Raw genomic sequence first — 16,733 nt, 5'->3', positions numbered from 1 at the left:
TCCAGGAAGACCATAACAAGATTAGGCAGAGTCAACATGGCTTTACAAAAGGGAAGTCATGCTTAACTAATCTTTCAGAGTTTTTTGAAGATGTATCTAGCAGGTTAGATAGGGGGGAACCAGTAGATGTAGTATATTTAGATTTTAAAAAGGCATTTGACAAAGTGCCACACAAAAGGCTATTGCACAAGGTTAAGGCCCACGGGATTAATCAGAACATATTAGCGTGGATTGAAAAGTGGTTAACGGGTAGAAAACAGAATAGGGATAAACGGATCATTCTCGAATTGGCAGGATGTGACTAATGGAGTGCCACAAGGATCAGTGCTTGGGCCTCAGCTATTTACAATTTACATCAATGATCTAGACGAGGATATTGAATGTAACGAATCTAAATTCGCGGATGACACTAAACTAGGTGGGAGAGTAAGCTCTGAGGATGATACAAAAAGATTGCAACAGGATATAGATAGGCTAGGGGAGTGGGCGAGTAGGTGGCAGATGGAATTTAATGTGGGGAAGTGTGAAGTTATTCACCTAGGTAGAAAAAATAGAAAAATAGATTATTTTCAGAGGGGGAGAGATTAGATAGTGTTAGTGTTCAGACGGATTTGGGCGTCCTTGTACACCAGTCTCAAAAAGTTAGTTTGCAGGTGCAGCAAGCAACTAAGAAGGCGAAGGGCATGTTAGCGTTCATTGCAAAAGGTTTAGAGTACAAGGGTAGGGAAGTCTTGCTGCAACTGTATAGGGCTTTGGTGAGACCGCACCTAGAGTATTGTGTGCAGTTTTAGTCTCCTTATTTAAAAAGACATACTTGCCCTAGAGGGGGTGCAGCATAGATTCACTCGGTTAGTTCCAGGATGAGGGGACTGACCTGTGAGTATACTCTGAATAAACTAGGGCTATATTCTCTAGAGTACAAAAGAATTAGGGGAGACCTTATTGAAACATAAGATTCTTAAAGGGCTGAATAAAGTAGACACTGAGGGACTGTTTCCCCTGGTAGGAGAATCTATAACCGGGGTTCACAGTCTTAAAATTAAGGGTCAGCCTTTTAGAACAAAGTTGAGGAAACATTTCTTCACTCAGAGGGTAGTGAATTTATGGAATTCACTACCCCAGAAGGCTGTAGATGCTCAGTCCTTGAACATCTTCAAGGCTGAGACTGATAGATTTTTTAAAAATAGAGGGATTAGGGGATTTGGGGATAGGGCAGGAAATTAGAGTTAGGTCTGAAGATCAGCCATGATCTTATCGAATGGTGGGACAGGCTCGAGGGGCTGAATGGCCTACTCCTGCTCCTAATTCTTATGTTCTAATATAGCCATCCATACCCTCAAAAAGCCTTTCTTTGCATGTGCTTCTCTAATTCCCTTTTAAATGCTACCAAATAGCCATGCTCCAAGAGCCAGCCCAGGTAAATCATTACATTTTCTAACAGCTTTGGGAGTGAAAAAACTTCCTAACTTTCCCTTTTCTAATGCAAGGATTATTATTTCATGCTTCCACTTAAATCTATGCCCTCTTGTCTTGAAATCACTTACCAACAGAAAGATTTAATCTTCTAAAGCCCTATCATTGTCTTCAACACTTCTCATATCACCCACCCATCAATCTTCTCTGTTCCAGTAGAGAGAGCCCTTACCTGTCCAGCATGTCTTCATAACTGTAACCTAAGACTTTTAGTCTTGTCCTCATGCATGTACAGCTCACCCCAAAGTGCACACAATAAAGATTCATCATTACTTTCTTAATTTAAAATTAATTTAAAATTAATTTAAAATTAAGTATATGGAGCTTCTGTTATCAAAAGGTAGGGTGGAATGTGTCATGTGATACAATATCATTATGAGATGCCCTCCTGATGTGAAAGCTGCCATACCGAATGCAAAGATTATTTTGATATTGACTACTTTTGATTATGTTTTGGACTTGTATGAAAGTTGTTCCTGGTGATAACAAATCTTGCATTCCCTCCCCTCCCCCCTTAGTATAATTTCAGTGAAGTTTAATTTGAAATGTTATCATTTGCAAAATAACAAAATTTAACTTCTATTCTAAATTTTTAAACCAAACATGCAGTGAGACTAATCTGAGAGGCTGACTTTGAAGTTGAAAGACCGTATATCAGCATTGAAGAATAGCTTCTGGACATATAAGATGTAATGGTTGACTGGTTGCTCTATAGTTTACAGATAGAGTGAAGCTCAACAGAACAGTTTGTTAAACGTATTACCCTGGAGTTGAGGTGTTGTACCAAAATAAATTGTGTACAAACCTAATAAGATGGGGAATTATCTAAAAGGAAAAGTACATAAACAATTTGGACTGACAAGAATATGTACATATACAGACAATTGATGAAAAGTTATCTGGCACCACATTCTTACTTTAATAATAGCTAATAATAAAAATGGTTACAACAAACAAAAACATAATGGAATATATAGAGAACAATAAGATTTGTACTGGCAGTAAAAAGGCAATAGTAGTTATTTTTTGTTTCATTCAAGATATTGACCTGCAAAGTTTTTTAATCATCGTTAAATTCTCTACTAATCAATTTCCTGCATTTATATAACATTACATGTTTTGTTACCTTCTGTAGAATCAAGTACCATCCGATTTCAGGGGACTGAAGCAGCATGAATGACATTTACCACAGTTCTATTAAGCAGATTTATCACTAAGCTGAAATATGTTGGCACGGAGTTTGATTAATGATGCTAGCTTTCCTTCAGGCAGGCTCTATCCTATGGCTCTGGATGAATATATTTTAAAGCTTTAATTAAAGCCTTATCTCTGTTATCCCGAGTGAAATGGACTACAGCTTTATATATACAATATATCCTAGATAGAAGTGCAAACCTACTATTACACTGTCTATTAGAATTGAACCAGTACGCACAGAGTCACTGAGTTTACACCATTCTGAAAGAGTTGAGTCTTCAGGCTCTGAGCGGTGCCATGACTAAGGCTTGAATTTGGCTGTGTTGCATGAGCGGAGGACACTGGCAGGGTATAAATCCCAGATTAAGAGCTCAAGACAGACAGATATCTCTGCCCTCACCACCCTAAGCAGATGCTGTGTCTGTTCATGTTATTCTAGTATAGCAACTGCCCCCAAGTAAAATAGACTTTTTGATCAGCCAGGTGTTTTGACACTTGAGGGAACCCATAACCATGCTTAAGAGTGTCTAGACCAGACTGAGAGTTCCACACGTGGATCCCACGTACACATGGAATGTGCACTCTCTTCCTGGAGGGATGTACTCTACTTACTGAATACCAGAGAGAATTAGGCATCAGGTGGCAAGAATCAAAGCTTGGGAACCTCAAAATGTGTGTTGGGCTACTGCTGATTTGCCATTGGGTGTGCTGTTTGGCATCCTGCTTTTGTATGTAAAATACTACATTGATATAATGCTATTTTTGGCATTTAGTGCATTTATTAATGATAAAGCTGCCAATATGCTACTACCTAAGGGAGGTTCACACATAATGCAGCCTAGAAAACAACACAGATAAAATACAAACAAACATCTTATAGCTAAATTAGGACATGCAGTATAAATAACCCCTTACTGTGGGTTTTCATCAATGTCATTTAGTTGTCATTATGGACTCTACTGAATCTTCTAATGAAGTTGTCAGATTACAATCCTCGCCTACAAGAGCAATCAAAGAGAGAGTCTGGTATAAAATTTAAATAAACGTTCTCCAATCTGGGAATTTTGCATAAAAAGCGTGTTATCTGCAACAATACGGAGGTTAGGAATGCTGCCTAACCTAAGCTGGGAGTGGAAGTGTTTCCTCAGGCACAGGGTCCCACTATAATACTATGTCAATAAGCCGTTTCTCCAGAGTAATTGGAATGTTGTTTCCCAAAAGACTTAACCCACAAACATTCAAAAAGGCAGAGCAGGCCTGGCTTTCTCTTCCTCCTCTGTTTTTCGTCAGCCGAGTGTTTGACACATGCGGAGACTGATCACCATGTTTAAGAGTATCCAAACCAAACCGAGAATTCCATGCATCCCAACTCACATGGAAATTGCTGTTTATTGAAATGAAATGCACACTCTCTAACATTCTGGTTATCTAATTTGTGTATTAGGCGCAGGTTGTCGAAAGCCAAAGCTTAGGGAACCAGAGTATGCGTTGGGGTACTGCTGGAGTTTAACCAGCTCAAATTGCCTAGCTTGCCGTTGAAAGCACTGTCTGGCAAGCTTTCCCACTGTTTATCCATCTAGGACCACCCTATCCATTAGGGTTTTGGCTTACAGGATAACACAAGCTGAGTGGAAAGAATTCCTGTCCCAATTGACTGGTTTGCCCTTCCAAGTCCTGCCACTGAGTCAGGCTTGCCAGTCTCTTACAGTGCCCTGTGCTGATAATGAGAAATGGCTGCGAAAAGGATTGCCTTGCTACCCTGAAACCACAATTCCTTGATGTTCTGATTCCTTAATGTCATCTTAACTTTGTCTGGGAGAGTGAGTATGTTGAGGATGTATCCTCTTACCTTGCCTTAGCTTTGAATCACAGTGATCTGTGCCAACAGAGGCTTTAAAATATTACAGTTCTGGTAAGTTAGTACTGCTTGGCAATGCCTCCTGCAAATACGATACCATATTGGAGTGTTCTGCTTGCTTACGAATATTTGGGTAACAGGCTGTTTAATTTGGCCACTGATTTTTGCGATTTATTCACTCAAACTTTCCAGCTCTTTAGTGCAATGTTCAAAAACTATCCACCCCAGGGTTGACCTCAAGGATTCTGAAGATCTGTCTTATCTGTCCTTTTATTTATGCTATGTCTTTTTTATAATATTTTCGAATTCGCTCATTCAGCTTTGCAAACCGAAAATGGAGTATGAGCTGAAACTGCTACAGGGTGTGAGATTTGAGGAGCATTTTCTTCATATTCTGTTTGTGTGGTAGCAAACCAAATTTTCAAATGTTTATTGCGGGAACAAATATTACTTGCTCACGATCCTTTTCCAGACAAATGCTACCTTACGAATTGATCAAAGCAAAAGGATGACTCACGACGCTCTTCAGGAAAGTCACCATCTTCCACCCACGTATCCTAGGATTCCCTTTAAAGACAGATTTTCTAAAACAACCCTGTAGAGTATCCAGGATCAGTCAGCCTAACCTCAAAGATGTTCGTGGGAGGGGAATAAAGTGGAACCAGGCTGAGTTAAAATGGACATTATCTTGTGAAATGATTATAGTTTTCTCCAATTCTCTTGTGCACACCCAGGCTGATGCCATGTGTGGTGTGATTTGTGCTGAGGTTCTGCTCCCTGTGAAATGAGCAGCCCAAAGAGCTGAGTGACTGGATGCTTGTTCCAGAGAATGCTGGATGGTGAAACAGAGCCAATTTAAAAGTGATTGGGAAGCACACTGACTTTTCTCCTTGCACATCCCTGAACCTGCTGTGAGCTGCTGCAATGACCTGCATTACTGTAGTGTTTCTGAGATGTCTTCCTGATATGAAAAGTGCTACATTCTCATTTTTATTATTATTAATCACTGAGTGTCTTTGCTACTCTTCCCTGAATCCTTTCCACTGCTTTTATTCCACTTTAGAAGAGGAGTGCCCATTGCTCGACCCAATGCTTCATGGCCCTGGTCTTCCTAAAGCTTTTTAGATTCTGTTTGCATTAACAATTGTTGTGCTTCATATGACAGCACTTTCAGTGTTGGATCAACTATTACACAAAGATCATATTTCTACATTTGTGGAGTCCTGTAGCTTAGTGGTTAGAGCACTTGCCTCGTCAATTCCCAGCAGGGTGAAATTGGGCAAGTTTCCTTACTCCACACGCTGCTGTGTACCTAGCAGTAAGTAGGAACCCAGTTAGTCAATTGGTAGCTTTTCCGAGGGTAATAATTCCTTCCAAAAAAAATGCTAAATTGGTCACCTCAATCCACGACCGTTTGTGGGGCACTGCTGTGCGCAATTGGCTGCCATGTTTAGCATACAAAATGTACAGTCAATTCACTTTACTATATATTCAAAGATGTGATAAGGCACTATATCAAATACAATGATTATTATTATTACATCATCTTATTTAATGATGTATTGCATCACTGTATTTGCTATTTTTGGTTGCAATGTGTACTAACCAACATTTTACCTCAATGTTCAATCTCAGTTGTGATTCATCTTCTCAGTTGCTAAGCTCCTGTAAATCTCTTTTAAATTAATTTCTTCATATCAAAAATCCTGCTTCTAGCCTGGCAAACACCAGCAATTCTATTTCTAATAATGTGATCAATTTTATTTGGTCTGACATTCTCCATTGGAGCAACTATCATTGCTTTTACTTTCCTACTGTTCAGCTAATTCATTATCAAATTTATTCTTGCCTCTGCTAGCCTGAGCATTTATATACTGTATTTTCTTTTATGCTGTTCACTAAGCACAGCTTTTACGTGAGATGCCATTTCAGAGCAGAGATTCATCATCATTATCTAATAATTATTTTAGAAACTCAGAATTCAATAAATTTGTTTCAGATGAAACGCCTTTCAATAAATCTGTGCTCGTTGAAAATTTTATTTCATTTGTATCCCGACGTGAAAGGCGCTCTGAAATGAAATCTTGTTGTTAAATCAATCAGAATATCTTCTTTTACAATAGACTCCCTCATTATAAATGTTATGCTGACAGTCCTAGAATAACTCTTCTGACTTTTTTTAAAATTGGAAAGATATCATTTCTGCAGTTGTCCAGTATTATCCCTGTTATAAATGTGAGAGGTGAAATGCTTCAGCCACAGATGGCCTTATTTTCACCTTAATTTGCCATATGCATTATTGGACACATTTCCTTCAAATAAAATTGATCATTCATTTGTGGCTGTTTGTGTGACATTGTTACGACCATTTGGGCTGCCGCCTTTGCCTACAAATACACAGTCACACCACAGTAAATCCTGTGAAGCGCTTTGGGATTTCCTCCCAATGTGAAAGGCATTATACCAATACAAGGATTATTATTGTTGTTGTTTCCTTGTGTTTATGAATATGCTAGAAGTCAACTTCTTTTGAAAGATGACAGTTCAAAAAAGTATTTTTCGCATGTCTTCTCATTACCTTAATGAGAGCTCTGAAAAACTCTGATTTATAAACACTCCAAAATTGCTAAAACTAAACCTCCAACAATCTAATTAATAAACTCTGAAAAACAGAAGTTCTATTTATATACTGTATTTTCTTTTATGCTGTTTTAAATCCTTGGTTAAATTGGTTGAGCACTTTCAGTCCCAAGTGAGATGTGGAACTACTTCCTCCACTGCTCCAACGTCAATCATTTTTGTGTTAGCTGGTCAACCTTATAGCCTCTCTGAGATTGTTAAACGTACTAAATAGTGCTTGGTTTCAGTTAGATTGCATGCAAGAGAAATGGTAAAGTATGGTCTCTGCACTCTACTTGGGAAGATATATTTCTGAATAAGATCTATTGTATGTAAAGAAAAATAAATCTGGGCAACCTTTGACAAAACACAGGCATCTGAAGCCTGAAACTTCTCATGATGTTAGGCTTAAAACTATTGTCTTAAAACTTAGGTTTGTGCAAATTTTGGATAATTCTTAAATTCAATCTCAATTTGAAAGCCAGTGAAAAGCCAGAAAACTGTCTTTACAAATATGACTCAATGTAAGAATTGAAAAAAATTCTGTACAATTTTACATTTTAAGACAAGACTTAAGGCTAAGACCACGGCAAATGTTGTGGCCTCAGGAACATGAACAGAGCTGAAGATGCAGTGTTAATATGAGCTCCATTTAGAAGTGCCTGTAAAAATGTATGATGCTCCCACAAAACCATCAGAGGGTTATATACCTTTTCAGTTTTAGATGTGGCTTGCTTTCCACGGTATGACCATCTGTGTCAGTACAAAAGTAAACATTTCATTTCTGTTATCAACAGAGACTGAACAATATATTTGCCAAGATAGTTTAGTGAAGAGCCAATGAATCTGTAAAGAACTGTGGAAAAGGGGCAGAAAACATAATTTGAAAGAAACTATGAGGCCTATTGCTGTTCTTGTGTACAAAAGTATTTAGCACTGGGCTGATTCATGTCCTCTGTTTGATCGGCCCCACCATCAGGCATTCTATCCCCTTTCTCCTTGGGCACTCTCTGTCTCACCCCTCTTCCTGTTTTCAAAGCCTGTCTTAAGACATATCTTTTCCACCCACCCTGCTCTTGGTTAACCGCTCCCCTTCCTCAGCTTATCTGTGTGGTCCACTTTGAGACATCATCCTGATGTGAAAGACTCTATACAAATATAATTTGTTTGTCATTGTTGTAGATAGTTTCTCAGTGGTATGGACATATATTTAGCTCTTAGATGTTAACTCTCCGTTTTTTCAATCCATTCCACCTACCCTTCAGTAAAAATCGAACATTTAATCAGATGGTGGTTGCAATTATTCATTGAGAAACAGAAGTCAACCATTTGACCAATGCAAGTGAACTTGACATATAATATCTGGTGGTAAAGGAAGTGTTGAAGTAGACACCATTCATTTCACTAAGATGAAACTTTCGAGGTTGGATACACAGTACAGAACTAAAGCATTCATTGTTTATGGAATATTGATGCAATCTTGTCACAAATTTTATTACATCTAGGCTCGTCTACGCCAACTCCCTGCTTGTCAGCCTTCCCAACTCTTCCCTCCACAAGCTATAGGTTATTCAGAATTCTGCAGCTCATATTCTCTCCCACACCAGGCACCATGACACCATCACACCCACCCTCGTCCAGCTCCACTGGCTCCCCATCCCTCAGAGGATCGAATTCAAAATCCCCATCCTCATCTTCAAGGCCTTCCATGGCCTTGCCCCTTTTACCTCCGACCTAGTAATCCCTTATCAACCTGTCCAATCCATCCATCTCGGTAGGCTCCGGCCTGCTCTATGTCCCCATGCAGCCCACACCACCATGAGCGGTCGGGCCTTTAGCCTCTCTGCCCCCAATTTCTGGAACTCCATCCCACACTCCCCTTACCTCGCTCCCTCCCTTGCCTCCTTCAAGTCATGCCTTAAGACTCTCCTCTTCAACCGTGCCTTCGGCCATCCTCCTACCCCCACCCTCCCAATCCTCCACCCTCCCTGATCCCAACCCCCGCCCCCCCACCACCGTTCGGGTCCTAATCTCTGACTGTTCAGCACCTTGGGACTTCCGACATGAAAGGCACTTTACAAATGTAATTTTATATTGTGTTGTATATGACAAGGTCTCCTGCCTTTAGCATAGTCACAACCTACCACAGAAATCACAGCACAGGAGAAGATCATTCAACCCTAGCTTAAACTGGTACTAATATTCTCTAGAGCTAACTACTTCCATTCCAAACTCCTTGTTTGTTTTTTCATGTACTATTTTATATTATAAAAATGTTTATCTTTTTCATTTTTGAATTTTGTTATAGTCTCAATGACTATTAGGTTTCCATGTCTGATAATCCTCTGCATCGAAAACTAGTCTAGTCTCTCCATAACTCTTCAAGTGGCAATCTAGATCTTATGATTATTGTCCGCTTGTTATTGATTTATCAAATCATATGAATAATAATCATCAAAAATAATAATCAACAAAAAATAACATCAGAACCATAAACATAAGCAAGACTAGTGTTTGATTATCTTGAAATATCTTTGCATTTAACCTGCATCCATTCCTCCAGGGCTATCAACAACACTGAGATTGTGGCCTCTGTGGTCTCCCTGCTTATTAATTTGAGAAGCATCATTTTTGCAGAGATGAAGCTCTTGGATAATAGTGGTGGGGGGAGGAGACTACTGCACTGCGTATATATCTTAATAGCTGTTCAGCTGATGATGTGCTTTGTGTTCTTTACCAGTAAGATATCTTTTCAAAATTAGCTTTGTATTTGTGAATCGAACACCACTTAATTCAAACTAACCTGTGAGAATTAAATCACTTTAAATATAGGAAATGTGCAGAGGAAAGGTTCTCTGGAGAAACAAATATTATAAATCCAAAAATTGGATTTACATTACCTATAGAGATGGTAGATAAAATTTTAATTCTCAAAGCCCGGTAACATTTTCAAAGTCCTCATTGACGACTACCTTTCCAGGTCATTCTATATTTTTGACTTCTCAAATGCCTTTAATGCATGCAGCATTTCCTGGGGTGGTCATCTCTTGCCATGCCTGATACCTCCACAGAATGCTGAATGGACTCTTTCCTCTCCAAGTAGCTCATCTTTCTATAACTTTAATTGTAAGGGATTCCTGAGTTGCTAATGTGAGCCTTGTCTTCTTAACATGGGTGGACTGCAAATTTCCAGTGTGCCAACATGAATGGTTTTCGAGTGTCATGTGATTGGCTCCTGTTGCTTACCACCCCATGCAGCCTAGTTCAGAAGTCCTATTAAAGCCCAACAAAAATTTAAATATGCGGATATTTTACGCTTTTTGGCTCTCCCATGAATTGGAGTCCTCTACAAATTGGCGCCCCCATTTTGCATGACAATCTGAGCCCTTTCCACCACTGCTTCCCAACAGTTTCTGTAATTACACAGTGGATTCTATCCAAACCAACTCTGCATTAAGACTCAGGAGCACTTTTATTATCGAAATCAGGAAGTGAAAAGAATGTGTTCCGTAATGTGATAATTATCAAACGTGACAACAATACTGACAAAAAGATCATTTGGGACAGATCATTTTGATATTTTATCATAGTTTTGTATAATGTAACCCTTACCAGCCAAACTCTCCACTGTCCTTAAGGACAACATTACAACTGAAAGTATAATTTGATGAACTACGAATACCAATATATACTAATTAAAACAATTGATTGCTCTGATGCTTCATTTAATTTGTGTTGCTTTTCTTAATGTCCTTCAGTAATAATAATAGACTGACTGAATGTAAATGTTCATACTACACTGTGGAATGCTCAATGGCGATTAATTGCATGAAAACCTCTAGCTCCACCATTATAATAATAATAATAATAATAATCCTTGCATTTGATATAGCGCTTTCCACGTCGGGAGGACGTCCCAAAGCGCTTCACAGAACACACTGTAAAGTGAATTGACTGTATATTTGTGGGCGAACGCGGCAGCCAATTGCGCACAGCAATGTCACACAAACAGTCGTGGATTGAAAATGACCAATTTATTATTGTTTTTGGTTTTGGAGGGATTATTATTAGGCTCTGTGTGGAGTAAGGAAACTTGCCCAAGGTTTCGCCCTGCCTGGAATTGAACTCAGGTCTCTAGCTTGCAAAGCGAGTGCTCAACCACTGAGCTACAGGACTCCACGGACTCCATTATGCAATTAAGAAACCATTTTCTTCCCGTTATGCAGTTTAAAGTTAAGATTGCCTAATTCTAGTCTCTCGTATTCTAAATATCATCAATTTTCTCATGTTTTTGCTACCCAGAAGGAAATTAGTATCCTGCTAACTCTTCTTCTGTGTAAAGTAGTCCATCAAGTAAGCCAAAGGCCTTTCGGAATCAATCTGCTCTTGCAAACAGACCACTGCTGAATTAATGTAACATTGGGAAAGCACTAATTTGCATTCCTCGAGTAACAGATGTTGTTGGGTTGCTCATATTAAATATTTAGCATTTGCATTCAATTCCCTCAGGTTTGGACAGAGCCAAGAAACCAAATAATCCATTTAATAAAAAGATGAAAGCAGAGAATGATATAGCACAGAAACAGGCACTTTGGCCCATCGGTTTTGTGCTGGATTTGTTCTCCACCTAATCTAATCCCACTCTCCTGCTCAATGCCCATACCTTTTAATATTCTTCTTTTCAAGCATCTATCTACTTATCTTTCTGAAGCAAAATCTTTACACTCTGGGCTAACAATAGTTTCTGGCAGAGAATTCCACAATCTTCAGATAAAAGGGTCAAAATTATGTATTAAACATTAATGTGCTAACTTTACTTGTAAAACTTCTATGAGATGGTATCAGTTGTTTTTATTTGGAATATGGTAACTTCGTCCATGTGGAAAGGCCCTCGATTTTCTTCCACTTTAGAAATTTTGACATTTTCAGAAGCCTCCGTATATTTATGGCTCTTTGGAGCAGCATAGGCTTTATCTTGCGTTGATGATTCACATTGCAACAACAATAACAAATTCTATTTGTATAGTGGATATCATGTCAGGAGGCCGTCCCAAGCCACTGGACAGTCAAACATTTGCACCCAAGATGAGGCTTGGAGTTGGGGACATGGGACCAACAGGGGTGGGGTTGGGGGGATAAGTGATCAAAGATGCAGTCAAAAAGAAAGGTCTTGAGATGGACTTTGAAGGAGGCAAGGGAAGGATCGAGGTGAAGGGACTCTGGGATGGATTTCCAGAGAGTGGGACAGATAAATTGAAAGCTCAACTGTTGATGGTGGGGCGGGCAGGGCGGGGAAAGTGAAGCAGGCAAGGGGGGAACCGGTGGTTGATAAGGTTTAAGAAGGTTGCATAGGTAGGGTAGGGCAAAACCGTGGAGGGATTTAAAAGTGGGGATGAGGACCTTGAGCTCGATCCTCTCAACCAGGGAGGTGAGGGAGGAATCATCAGAAACCTGAAAAGATATACATTTATCATAAACATTTATCATAAACCAACATTTATCATAAACCACCTGTGAGAATTTTTCTAACGCTAGTTGAGGCAGAAGTCATGCAAGTAGTGTTGATCATTTAATAATAATAATAATAATCCTTGCATTTGATATAGCGCTTTTCATGTCGGGAGGACGTCCCAAAGCGCTTCACAGAACACACTGTATAGTTGTGGCGAACGCGACAGCCAATTGCGCACAGCAATGTCCCACAAACAGTCATGGATTGAAAATGACCAATTTATTATTGTTTTTGGTTTTGGAGGGATTATTATTAGGCGTGTGGAGTAAGGAAACTTGCCCAAGGTTTCGCCCTGCCTGGAATTGAGCTCAGGTTTCTTGCGATCTGGAGCGAAGTTCCTGATTTGAACATGAACTTGACATTTGATCCTGCCTTGCACAGTTACACAACCTTCAGTAATCAGTGGTGCTGAACTGACTCTCCATTAAAAAACTGCTGATAAAGGGAGGTTGTTCAAATTGATTTCTCTTACCCTTTAATTTCCAGTGTTACAGCTGCTGACGTGCAACACAGCAACACATTTTTAAAAGTAGCATTTGTGCAGTTGCACTCTGATCTGTAATGGTCAGGATTTCACAACTGCAAGCATATTTTCCCATCAATTTAAAACTGAGCCTCTGACTAGAACTGGAGGAGTTTTAGCCAAAATCCTGATTTCTGTTGAAGCTCCAATTTTCTGGCTGGTCAATTTAGTTTCACAATGGGCCTCTAGGGATTGTGTGACACTGTAAATTAATCTGATGTAGGGCTCATATTGTTGGTAGAGAGTTGAGTCTTTTATCTCCTTGTCTTGTCTGTAAGATGTGTCTTACAGTGCTCAATAAAGAGCAGTAAAGATCTTTCAACCAGAAATCTCACACTCGTCCATAACTCCCTTCATGCCCTTGCACCTCCCTACCTCTTCGACCTCCTTACTCCCCACTCCACCACCTGCCACGCCTGCTAAGCTGGCTCCGGCTCCCTGCTTGTCCCTCGTCCGCTCCACTCCACCATTGGCGGCTGTGCCTTCAGCCATTACGCCCCAAAACTTACGCCCCAGCTTGGAGCACTGTTAAATACACACGACAGTACCCCACATGAAGGGTGCTATATAAATGCAAATTATTGTTGTATAAACTTAAGTAAAGACAGTCAAGCGCCTTACAATGTCCTTCAAATATGAAAGGTGCTAGTTAAATGTAAATTTGCTGTAGTTATTGTAAACCTCAACACTTGAAAATATCTGGAAAATTGCAATATTTTGTTTATTAAAATCCACTTTCGTGAAACTAATCGCACCTGATTTATTCACAAGTGTTATAGGGCCCAATCTAAGGAGTGTTTGAAAGGATCTTCCATAGAGGCATCTTCCCCATAGTCACATAGAGTGGAATGACATGTCAGCCACGGCACCATTGCATGATGCTCTGATGGTCCCCTCAAGATGAGTGACAAGATCCAAACTAGTTGTGTAAATGTGTTCTTAAAACATAATATGCTCTTAAAATATCAAAATTTCAAAGAGCTCCCTTAACATCAATGTACCAATATCAGTTAGTTTGAATACTCTTAAGCTTGGTGATGGGTTTCTGCATGTTTCAGACACTCGGCTGACCAAAAAAAAGATTGAATAAAAGTCATTCCATAACAAGTTAGCTTGCTGGATAAATTGCTCTACAATGCATTAGACTGCTATGGAAGAACCTGTGATTCATTGGGTTAATGTATGTGTTTTTGAATTCCTGTACTTTACTGCTGAATGAGTTAATCAATAAGGTATAATTTACTGTCTACGTAAATGGAAATGTTTTGGCATTGGCAATATACAGTTTTAGAAGAATAGATATTACTGCTGTCCTTTTATAAAACTACTGGTAATTCAGCTAATTATCACGGATGGATTTGATTAATTCAGCCATTTCTAATATTTTAAAACTAGAACTATCAAGGGCATTCAAAATAAATGATACTGTTGCTAATACAGTTGAGCCAATATAGATAGAATTTGCAATATAATTTAAACTTTACCGATGCATTGGATTCACCATGAAACAGTGTTATCGATGTTTGCTGACAGTACTGATTCATTCACTTTGTCTAATAAATGTATTTCCATTACATTTTAGGTGACATGCTTGGCAAAGGAATGTCAAAATTAAGTTAACCCAGTACGCCAGAGCAGGGGATCTTCCCACTCAGCTTCTGTTCATCCTGCGAGCCAAAGCAAGATAGTGTTTGCAATTGTAAGCTACGCGGTTTTAGCTGGTTAAACTCCAGCACACCCTCTTGCCTAATGTACTCCAGAATTAGCTGTTAGAATTAATTAGAATTAATTAGAATTGGCCTTGGCTCTAGCCAACCTGCGCCTAATACTTTCTGGAATTAGGTAAGTGGGATGCGTTCCTCCAGGGAGAGAACGCGCATTCCATTCCAGCAAACTATCTCTGGGATTAAGCACGGTGATGGGTTTCCACATTTGTCAGACACTTGGCCGACCCCCCAAAAAATACTTCCAAAAAGAAAATGTGCATTCTATTCCATGGAAATGTCCTGTATAAATATATGGAACTCTCATTCTCGTTTGGATACTCCTAAGCATGGTGATGGGTTTTCGCATTTATCAGGCAATGGCTAACCCCTCAAAAATTATCCAGCAGGTTAACATGTTATGGAATGACTTGTGTTGCAGCCTTTCAGTAACTGCTGCACTTGCTCCCCAAACTTGCACATGAAGAATGGTCATTTGGGTAAGGTTTGGGAACCTGCCAGTTCCTTGTAGAACCCAGTAATAGAAGAGTGCAGAACATGTATTAAGTAGAAATACTTGTTATTCAAAGGACAATTAAGCTGTAGTAATGAAATCATTAATTTAGTTACTTTGGTCTCTTGTCTTCAATAAACCACTGACTATTTTGCATCTTTTTTTTATTATGTGTCAGATTCATACTTCTGATGTCAATTCCTATGGTACCATTGTTACTTAAAGGGAGAGTGTAAAATATTCATTTCAAAACGGAATTAATTAGAAGACCAGACTGAATTGGAGATGGGAATGGGGTTTTTCAGGGAGTTCTTCTTTACTTAATTTATGCATATTCCATATTCTCCTAATGGAAAGTGTTCCGTTAATTCATTTGCCATAGACAAGGGAGGACAGGTTGAGGCAGACTTGAGGTTCCAGGTTTGCACAACTGCACAGCATGTAAAATCCAGAAGATTGGATCACTGTGAAGGCAGATGATTTGATTCTTCAAAAGAAATCAGCTAAGTAGCCAATTTCAAACATTCCACTATGGCTCATTTGTGTCACAATGTGTGCAAATTCCCAGAAATTAAGGAAAACATGTAAACGATAAATCAAATTCAGATATATCTTGGGCCCTTTGGTGCACACTCTCGGTTCACAGTATACTTTTGTGCATATTTGGGAGAGGGAATTTCAGTTTTTCTTACATTTGTGTCATGAGGGTAAAATATCCTTTTTTGGTCGACACACAACAACAAAATTACATTTGTACAGCGCCTTTCACATCGGGAGGACATCCCAAGGTGCTGGACAATCAGTGTTTCGGACCCGAGCTGGGGGTTGGGATCGAAGAGGGTGGTGAGCAGGAGGGGAAGGAGTGTGATTGAAGACACGATCGAAGAGGAGGGTCTTGAGATGGGTCTTGAAGGAGGCAAGGGATGGGGCGAGACGGAGGGACTGCGGGATGGAGTTCCAGAGTGTGGGGACAGAATGGCTGAAGGCTCGCCCGCCAATGGTGGGGTAGGCGAAGCGAGGGACATGAAGCAGGCCGGAGCCCACTGAGCGGAAAGAGCAGCCAAGTTGGTAGATGGTTAGCAGGTCGCAGAGGTAGGGGGGTGCAAGGCTATGAAGGGTTTGAAGGTGATGACCAGTATGTTGAACTGTATCCTCTGTGTGATAGGAAGCTAGTGGAGTCGGGTGATAGGGTCACAGAGTCTGGTGCGAGAGAGGACACGGGCTGCAAAGTTCTGGATGATCTGCAACCTATGGATAGATGAGTTGGGGAGGCCAACAAGCAGAAAGTTTGCATAGTCGAGCCTGGATGTTATGAATGTGTGTATGAGGGTCTT

The sequence above is a fragment of the Callorhinchus milii genome, unplaced genomic scaffold (genome assembly GCF_018977255.1).
Source record: "Callorhinchus milii isolate IMCB2004 unplaced genomic scaffold, IMCB_Cmil_1.0 Scaffold4, whole genome shotgun sequence".
NCBI classification, from domain to species: Eukaryota; Metazoa; Chordata; class Chondrichthyes; order Chimaeriformes; family Callorhinchidae; genus Callorhinchus; species Callorhinchus milii.
This window is presented reverse-complemented; position numbering follows the sequence as displayed.